This window comes from Adiantum capillus-veneris, chromosome 16 (assembly GCF_014529385.1).
Source record: "Adiantum capillus-veneris isolate H3 chromosome 16, ASM1452938v2, whole genome shotgun sequence".
Lineage (NCBI taxonomy): Eukaryota > Viridiplantae > Streptophyta > Polypodiopsida > Polypodiales > Pteridaceae > Adiantum > Adiantum capillus-veneris.
In genome coordinates, this window is record NC_140946.1 from 152,904,227 (window position 1) to 152,913,095 (window position 8,869).

Below are 8,869 nucleotides of genomic sequence, written 5' to 3' on the forward strand. Positions count from 1 at the left end.
TGAGGAAAGCGTCAAGCTTCTCACAAGACAATGCCTTTGTGAAAAGATCTGCAAGGTTGTCCTGTGTTGGCACATAAGCCAAGCTGATCTCTCCTATTGAGAGCCTCTCCCTGACATAGTGGTAATGCACCTCAATGTGCTTTGTGCGAGCATGAAAAACTGGGTTCCTCGCAACTGCCAATGCGCTCTGACTGTCAGTGTAGATAGTGTTGGCAGTGTCCTGTCCAACACCCAAATCAGCCACCATAAGGCATCTCAGCCATAGACACTCAACCGTAGCTGTGAAGACTTCCCTGTACTCAGCCTCACAACTCGAAGTGGCCACAGTAGGTTGCTTCTTGCTCAACCATGATATACATGAACTGCCAAGCATGAAACAAAAACCACTTGTGGACACTCGCGTGTCAAAACAACCTGCCCCATCTGAGTCCGAAAAAGCATGTAAATCTGGTGGCAATGATCTCCCCTTGGGATAAAACAAGCCAAGATGTAAAGTTCCACTAAGGTAGTGGACAATCCTCTTGACAGCCTGCCAATGCTTAGACCCTAGGCTATGCATAAATCTGCTGACCTGTGACACTGCAAACTGAATACCCGGCCTCGTGTTGCATACATAAATGAGGCAGCCAACAGCAGTTTGATAAAGAGTGTCATCAGGAGGATTTCAAGCATCATGTAAACTCAACTTCAAACCTGTTTCCATGGGAGTGGCAATAGGTTTGCAATCCTCAAGTCCAAACCTCCATAGAAATGTCTCTATGTAACTTTTCTGACACAAGGCAATACCACCATCACACTGCTTAAACTGTATACCCAAGTAATGATGCAAGAGCCCCAAGTCTTTCATCTTGAAATTAGCATTCAAATGAGCCTTAAATTCAGCAATATGACTCTCATTTGGTCTAGTGATCAGCAAATCATCAACATAAAGAACCACAATGAGAAGTACATCACCCTCACGCTTTACATACAATGTGCTTTCTGTTGGACTGTTACGAAAGCCTCGTTTAACCAAATGAGTGTCAACTTTCTCATACCAAGCACGAGGAGATTGCTTCAACCCATACAAAGCCTTCTTACATCTCCACACTTTGTCCTCTTGTCCTTTTATGACAAAACCGAGAGGTTGCGTACATAAACTTTCTCAAATATGTCACCATTCAAGAAAGCAGTAACAATGTCTGATTGATGTACATCCCAACCAAAATGAGTTGCCACTGTACATAGAAAACGCACAGTAGTCATACGACAAGTGCGAGCAAAAGTCTCTTCATAATCTATGCCTTTTTGTTGTGCATAACCCTTTGCAACACGTCGAGCCTTATGGCGATCGATCTCACCATCCGGCTTGTGGTTCAACTTGTAAACCCACTTCATACCAATGGCCTTTTTCCAGGAGGCAAATCACATAAAGTCCATGTGTCATTTTCTATGAGTACATCATGTCCTGATTGGATGGCAGCCATCTAATTTTCTGAATTCTGTGCTTCATCAAAAGACAGAGGCTCCTCAACATCATGTAAGCTAGACACCGCCAAAGCAAAACAATCTGATGCATAAGATGCCTGGCAAGAGCCTGAATGAGTACGACTAGACAAAGGTGCATCCAATTTACTGTCACGCAAAGTGTGCACCACCCATTTTGGCATACCTCTAGCCTGCTCATTTTCAGCCCTTTCCTCATCAAGTATATCATGTACATCTGCATCAGTAATAGGCTGATCTGTAACACTTTCAAAAACCCCCATAGGCTGTACATTTGCCTCATTGGAACTTACATTCGTATTTCCACCACTAAAAAGAGGCAACAAAGTGTCATAAATGTCTTGTGATCTTACATTATTGTCTCTAGTACATGAGACCAAGGGCTGAACAGAATCTTCCACAAACACTACATCCCGTGAAACTAGAATACATTTTGTTTGCGGATGATACAACCTGTAACCTTTGCTTTTAGCCCTATAACCAACAAAAATACATTTGACAGCCTTATCATCCTATTTTTTGCGTTGTGTTTATGGCACCAAAGCATATGCCAAACAGCCAAAAACATGCATGTGCTCAATAGAAGGCTTTCTATCATGCCATGCTTCATATGGAGTAATAGAGTGCAAAGCTTTGGTAGGACACCTGTTAAGTACATAAGTGGCACACATGATGGCCTCAAGCCAAAAAGAATGCGGCAAAGCTTGACTTTTGACCATACATCGTGCCATTTCCGTCAGTGACCTGTTTTTCCTTTCAGAAACACCATTTTGTTGAGGTGTATAAGGCATTGTACATTGGTGTTCTATCCCACGACTAGCCAAAAATGCATTGAATTCATGAGACATATACTCCCCTCCTCGATCAAAACGGAGGGTGCCCATAGTACATTTCGAGACATTTTTAGCCATAGCCAGAAATTGTTTGAAGCACATAAAAACTTTGGACTTCGCTTTAAGTGGAAATACCCTTGCATTCTTGGAGTAATCATCAATGAAAGTCATGAAGTATAGGTAATTGCCCCAAGGACGGAGTTTTCATGGGCCCACAAACATCAATGTGCACAAGCTGTAACCTGCATGTGGCCCGAACTGAACCATCCTTTGGAAACTTAGAACGCTGCATCTTACCCAAAATACAGCATTCACAAACATGTTTGAAAGGTGCTTCAAGAGATGGCAAAGAAGCAACCATGTCAGATTTCTGCAAACGCAGCAAACTGGCAAAATTTAGATGACCAAAACGTGCATGCCAAAGTTTTGCATCTGAAATAGCCCTTGAATCTGCAACAGCATTTGCGAAATTTTGCACACACTTGTCATACAAAGTGAGCTTATACAGCCCATGGCACAAAAGACAAGATGCAACAATTTCATCACCAAAACTGAGATCATGAACTGTACATCTGTCATCCACAAATTTGACTACAAAGTCCAAGTCTAGCAAGTGCGGATACAGACAAGAGATTCTTCTTGATCCCAGGTACATAAAGTGCATCCACAAGTGTGAAGGAACTTCCATTAGCAGCAGTAAGCACAATATTTCCAACACCCTGAACCGGATAAGAGGCATTGTATGCACAAGTGACAGAATTCCCATGAGGGACAGACTCGAGAGAGGTGAACAATTCACGATGTGAGGTAATGTGCTTTGTAGCACCACTGTCAAAATACCACACATGTGAATCTTTAGCAACAACTGACAAGCATGCATCATGGACAGCAGGATTGTAAGTGCACTCTTCGCTAAAAGCCCATTCTGCATCAACATCAGCATCACAGTCTCCTTTCACTGAAGACTCAACAATGGCTACATTTGTAGTGGAACCAGCATTTGCAGTGGAACCACCCTCTTTCTTCTTAGCCTCTTTGGCCTTCAACTTAGGACACAACTTGATTAAGTGATCATTAGCTTTACAATAATGGCAACGCATCTTCTTTTTGCCCTTATCACCAGAATTTCCAGACGAAGTGCTGCTAGTAGAAGCATTAGGAACATAACTTTTGCAACTCGCATCAGAACCATAAGAAGTGGCTGCATTGCTATTACCACCCTTTCTTTGAGAAGCAATAAAATCCTGTTCAACTGCACGCTGCCTAGTCCTGTTTTTTTTGGAAAGTGACTCTTGCAATAGCAATGTGCATAATGCATCAAACTTGACAACTTTAGGATTTCCTTGGGTCATCAGTCTCCAAGTACTAGCAAAAGTTTGGTAGGAATCTGGTAAGGCATCAAGAATAGTCTGCACAAGGGAACTGTCTGAAATGACTTCACCTGGAGAAATAAGTTGCTCATTGATATCCTTGACACTAGCAAGGAAGGTGTCCATATCATCTTCCTCATGCATAATCTTCGACTCCAGCTCTTTACGCAGCAAAGAAATTTTAGCCTCATAGCGACTTGCATAAAGACCAGCCAAAATATCCCAAGCTTGTTTTGCATATTTCATTGAACGGATGTGGGGAACAACGGTGCGCTTCACAGACAATGCAATCAATGCATGAGCCTACGCATCCTTTACATCCCAACGCGCTTGTTCTACCGTAGGCAAAACAACTCTAATAGCAGCAATCCTTGCAACAAGACCTGCAACATCCTCAACATCGCCTACATCCTCAGAACCAGGACGTACATCAATGCCCTACAATGTTCTAGACGCCCTTTGACACAAGAACATGTTGCATCATATAAGCCCACATAGGGTAGTTGTCCCCATCCAACCTATCCTCAGCAACAACATCTTGAACACATCTGTGTTGTTGTTGTCAGCCATGGTAAATGTTGCACTTGATGTGAAAACTGCCCGAAAATAGGAGAAATGGAGCGGGAACAACATGTGCTATATAGCACGTACCATAGAAGACTATAAGGCACCTGTTATGCAGAAAACGGCACTGAAAAAAACTCTACACAAAATGACGAAATAGCCTATGAAGCACTACCTGTAGTGGAAACGGAGGCCGAAATGAGCCCGAATCAAAAATCTGAGCAGACCAAGCTCTTCCAGCTCTCCCGAAATATTTATCGACCTGTGAACGCTTGCCAAAGCTCACTGAAATCGAGGAAAGTGAGCAAGCGTGTACTGGAGCAGTTGGCGACTAAGCCCGAGAGGAGGCAACCTGCTCTGATACCAATTGTTCGAATTAGGGTTGCAGAGAGACACACACATCTTGGAGAAGATGAAGGAAGCTCAAGGTACACAATAGAGAGTGTGTTACTTAGTGTGCAATGGAAAGATAGATAGCCCTAGAGTGATGGGCGTATATACAATGCTCGGGGGAAAACACCTCCTAAAGAGGGAAAAAATGCCCCAGTGGTCCTAGTGTGTTCACACACATCACTACCACATGTATATGGTAACATTGCATTCCTGAAACAGAGAATGTGGCACCCATGAATTAGCGTGTTTTGACAAGGGGAACATACAAATGGGTCCCTAAAGCTTTGTTAACGACCACTTTCAATGCTCAATCTGGTTCAAACTAGAAGCCTTGTAAGAGATACCCCACTCGCCCCAAAAAATGTAAGAAAACAATTACGTTGAATTCCTAAACGGCTATTAGAATCCCAAGGCTACTATGACAAAAATGATCAAATCTGGGTGCGTAAATGTAAATTGTGTTCTTCCATGTCACCTATAGACCCATGTGAGTTGGATCTTGTAACTATGGAGCCGATTAAAGACCGTGGGAAGGGAAAGATCACGGAATACTACACACCTATTCTAGAGCTAGTTTGGGTAACAAAGCAAGAATGATTTGTATCACTTAGCTCAAGAATAGGGAAGTCAAATGAATCTTCATGTAGTTCATCCATAGAAATACAAACTCCTACACAACCTCCACCTATCATTGTAAATATCCAAAAAAACAAGAAAGAATTTGCACGTCCCATTGTAAGTTCACCACCTAAAGAAACATTGCAAGTAAGATCATGGGAGAGTACCTTACCACCCTTGCAACTTGATGAAGTGCCTAGGGTGGCGGAAAACTATTGGTCAAGGTCTTCACCCATTACATCTTTGAACAAGTGGTTTCAAAAGATGACGATATCTTTCCAAAAATTATGATAAGGGGGGAGTGTTTACTGACATCCATCATTTGCTTACTTCCCTCTTGACCCTTCTCCCTGATCTCTTAACCTCCTAATCTTAGGGAATGTATATATATAGCCCCCACCGTACTCCTACTACTCGATTGTATATGATCTCTCTCTCTCTCTCTCTCTCTCTCTCTCTCTCTCTCTCTCTCTCTCTCTCTCTCTCTCTCTCTCTCTCTCTCTCTCAAACACACACACACATGCGTCTGCGTGCGCGTGCACACACATAGATACACACACACGCACGCACGCTCATAGACAAACAAAAGAAAAAGATAAGGCAAGAGAAAGCTTCATACATTTAGAATCATCCAAAAAACTAGTTTTACACAACCTTTTCTATGGGTTGGGTCCGTCCCTTTCTGTTGGTTGTTATCAAACTTCTAAGGTTGTATCAAACTAGAATTTTGTACAAATGTTGTTTGTCTCTTCTTGTAGCAAACTGACATTTTGTACACTACCATATCAATGAAAAATGACAGTTTGGTTCAAATATCTTATCTTGTTTGATATAAAGTTCATATGTTTGTTTTATATCTTATTTATTTTTTATTGTTCAAATGTTTTTTTTATGTCAATGTCATCAATATTGTATGTCTTCACAACACTATAAATAGGCCAACCCGGTTTAGGTTTAGGTTTAGGTCTGTGAGCAGTAGATCAAGAGATATGGGTAAGGATTTTTGCTCCTCTTCCCCATTTCCTATGAGCAAGAAGGAGAAGATAAAATCCCATGATAAGGAAGAGGTGTAAGAGAAGGAAGATAATGAAGATGAGGAAGAGTTGGAAGAGAAGGAAGATAATGAAGAGAAGGAAGACCCTGAGCCAGTTTTCACTATCTCCACTCCACCATGGTTGGTAGATTTCCTAGGCCCTTTTGGGGTGGGGTTGGAGGATGGAATGGATTATGGATTGGTCCTTGACATGTTGCTGTCAACACAATTGGACTATGAAAATCATGCAGAGGCAAATGCAAGGGTTGCCATAATTGCAGCAGAAACTAAAAGACTTTATTGGGAGCTGCACAAGAAATGGAGCCAGTAAGAGTTGTAAATTTACATCATACTCTCAAGGAGAGAATTTATAATGTTGTCTCTTTACAAATAAATATGAGTATGTAATGTTTTCTCTTTACAAAGTGCTCTCAAGTAGAAAGTATGTAGAGAGTATGTGAGGTAGAATATCATATTGCTTTTCTATTTACAAAATTCTGCTTCACAAAACATTTTTGGGGGTTTTGGGAGTCCTAGGACTCTTTCTTGTGCTAGCTTCCTCTATTTTCCTTGGAGTCTTCTTCTATCTTCTTGCCCTCCTTAGGCTTAGTCTCCTTGGGCTTTTTTTGCTCCTCCTTAGGCTCTGTCTCCTTGGGCTTCTTTTGCTCCTCCTTGGGCTTCTTCTTCTCCTCCTTCTTTTGCTCCTCTTTGGCATGTGAATGTACTTTTATGGGCATATTTTTGGGAGAAACAGGTTTCTGTACCTTCTTTGGAACCTCTTTGGGCTTGTCTTCCTTCTTTGACTTCTCAACCTTTGCTCTTTTGAGTGAATCCTCCTTGACCTCTGTGGTGCATGGCCTCTTCCTTTGGCTTCTTTGGCCCTTTGGGGACTTGGATACTATGGGTAGTTCTATTTGGGCACTGACCATAAATCTAATCAACTTTTCCCTTACCCACCAAACATGGTTGTCAGTGTAGCAATTCCTATTGATCTAGAAAAGAAAGATAAGTGTGTTATCTTACCCTAATATCAATATCTTTCCCTATTTATATTATCAAATGCTTAACCTAATAGTCTCTTTTGGGTTGCAGTAGGTGTAGTCAACCCCTAACTTTGCATTTGTTATCACCCTCCATCCACATGAGAAAGCCTCCTCCTGCAATGGTGGCTACACAAACAGAAGAGGAAAAATAAATACACAATTTTACTACTTAAGACCTAGCAGTACCATACCTTCACATTTAAGATTTGCATGTCATCCATGAGCCTTTTGATAGGAGGAAATTTCTCTCTATCAGCCTTGAGGCCGCCCTATTTAGAAAGGTCCAAAGAATTGTTACAAAATAATTGAAAGTGGGAGCACTGGGTAAAGTATGGAACAGTTACACTTACAGCCTAGTCATTCCATGGTGGCCCTCAAGAGAGTTCGATATGAAACATATTTTATCAGTGATATAAATTGCTATAAGACTCTAGTGAGAAATGTGGCAAGACCATTGGACATTGTCAAAAGCTTCCAGGATAAAAATTTAAAAATGAAAATGACCTATGGTTGCATTAGACCATACCTCTCATGGTAGGGGCAGAGGAGGAGTTCACAAGTTTCAAAATCTATATCGGATGGTTAGTTCCTTATGTCAGTATCAGTTCTCAAATAGTGAGATATGGTTGGGTCAACCATATCCACCTTTTGTTGGATATCTAACTTATAGTCATGCATCAATAATCTGCAAACAAATTCAAAAGAACTTTTTGTAATTATACAAAAACACATATAGAATCTTGATGGTTAGGCAAACCTACGGTCATTGATCTCTCCTTGTCCATCTTTGAGGATTTCAACACACTCAGCATCCAGGGTAATATAATATGTTCTTTTAGGAAGGTCATACTATAAGAAAGTAGCCACCAAGAAGCCTGTGGAATTGACACCTCTCAGCATTGAAGGGAGTTGAGCTTCAATCTCCCTAAGTTCATTTGTTTCCAGCTCCTCCCTATCAACTTTGGGCTCTTCCAAAACATCATCCTATGTTATCTCCTCAACCAACATTTTAGGCTCTTTTGCCTTTCTTGATGGGGGTATGTTGCAAATGTTGAAGGTTTTCTCACCTTGCAGAGTTATTGGTTCAAGAATTTTGTTGAATCTATACCTTAATCTCCTCAAGATATTCATATCCTTGTCCATCAATGTGACCCTAGGAGAGTGGGCATCACATATGTATGCATCTTGGAAGAGCTCAATAAAAAAGTCTTCAACAGCCTCCTACAGACATGCCAAGGCACCTCTTGTCCATCTCATATCAATCTTAAATTTCTCTGCTATTTTCCTACACACCCTCTGGGAAAGGAAGCCTTGAAATTGAAATTGTCAGAGCCTTATGTGCTCTCGTTATCTCCCTCAAGCATCTCACCTTCTGAGAGAATATCATTTTCTTTATATGTGGGAGTTTCATACCAACTCCAATTTTGGCATGTTTCTTGGAGTTTCATACCAACTCCAATTTTGGCATGTTGCTTGGAGGATGCAACTCCCTTATCTCCTTGTGAGCTCTCACCTTTGTCCACCTTTGAG

General features: G+C 41.3%; 1 pseudogene; it reads right to left on the reverse strand.

Annotated features, from left to right (window-relative positions):
• Window positions 1–6,779: 6,779 nt before the first annotated feature.
• Window positions 6,780–8,347, reverse strand: LOC147440083 (uncharacterized; annotated as a pseudogene).
• Between the last annotated feature and the right edge of the window lie 522 nt (window positions 8,348–8,869).